The sequence below is a fragment of the Mustela lutreola genome, chromosome 3 (assembly GCF_030435805.1).
Source record: "Mustela lutreola isolate mMusLut2 chromosome 3, mMusLut2.pri, whole genome shotgun sequence".
Lineage (NCBI taxonomy): Eukaryota > Metazoa > Chordata > Mammalia > Carnivora > Mustelidae > Mustela > Mustela lutreola.
In genome coordinates this window covers 106,284,014-106,285,009 of record NC_081292.1, presented here as the reverse complement: position 1 = coordinate 106,285,009, position 996 = coordinate 106,284,014, and positions in this window count along the sequence as shown.

The window sequence follows — 996 nt, the reverse complement described above, 5'->3', positions numbered from 1 at the left end:
TTTTGATTTTTAAGTGACTTACAGAAAGCCTATGAGGCAGGCACCATTGGCACTCTGCCCATTCAGAGGAAGGAACAGAGAGGAAAAGGTTACAAACTTGCCCAAGGGCATCCAGAGCTAGGATTGGAACCCAGGCAGTGGAACCAAGGCAGCTGTGTTCTTAGGTATCATGGCAGGGCTCCTGAAGAAACAAAACTCTAGGTCATGGGCCATGCGCTTGAGATCACAGGCTACTGGAGGAACTGCAAACTGGTCATTCGTTCGTCCATCTGTCCCATCCAACCCGCCAGCCAGCCAGCACCTACCACAATCCAGCACCTGGGCTGTATTTGGAAATACAGATGTCGATGAGACAGGCCCAGCTGCCACCCGCAGGTGTGGGTGAAACAGACAAACGGTCACACAAACAGATAGGAACATGGTAGGTAAAAGTAAAGCCTAATTCAGTTTCTTCTTCAAAGAAATAATGACCTGGCGTTTAAGCCGAGACATAAAGTATCCGTAAAAGTTAGCCTAGGGAAGTGTGTGTCTAGGCGTGTGCGCCCATGGGGGTGCACAGAGGGGCAGGGGAGTGGGCTGGACAGAAGGAACAAAAATGCGAAGGCTGGGAGACAAGGGAACAGGGACAGGAGAAGCAGGGGAAGAGGAGCACAGGGACGGGTGCTGGGCCTTGCAGAAGGCATTCGAGAGTTTCAAATTTTGTCCTCAGGAAAGAGCAGGGGACCCTTCAAGATCCACTGGGGGGAAGCCTCCTTGTACTTGGGAGCTGAAGGTGTGTGTGTGGAGGGGGTGTGGGGACAGGATGAGGGAAGGGTCTGGCCTTGGCCTCTGCGAGCGTGGGAGCTACCGAAAGGGACGGTAGCAGGTTTGGGAGACCAGCTGGAAAGCCCAGCTGTGGGTGCACTCGGCCTGAGCAGCCCCTGTGACGTCCGTGTGGAGACCTCACGAAGGCAGTCGGGTGTGTGAAGCTGGAGCTCAGAGGACACAAGTCCTGGC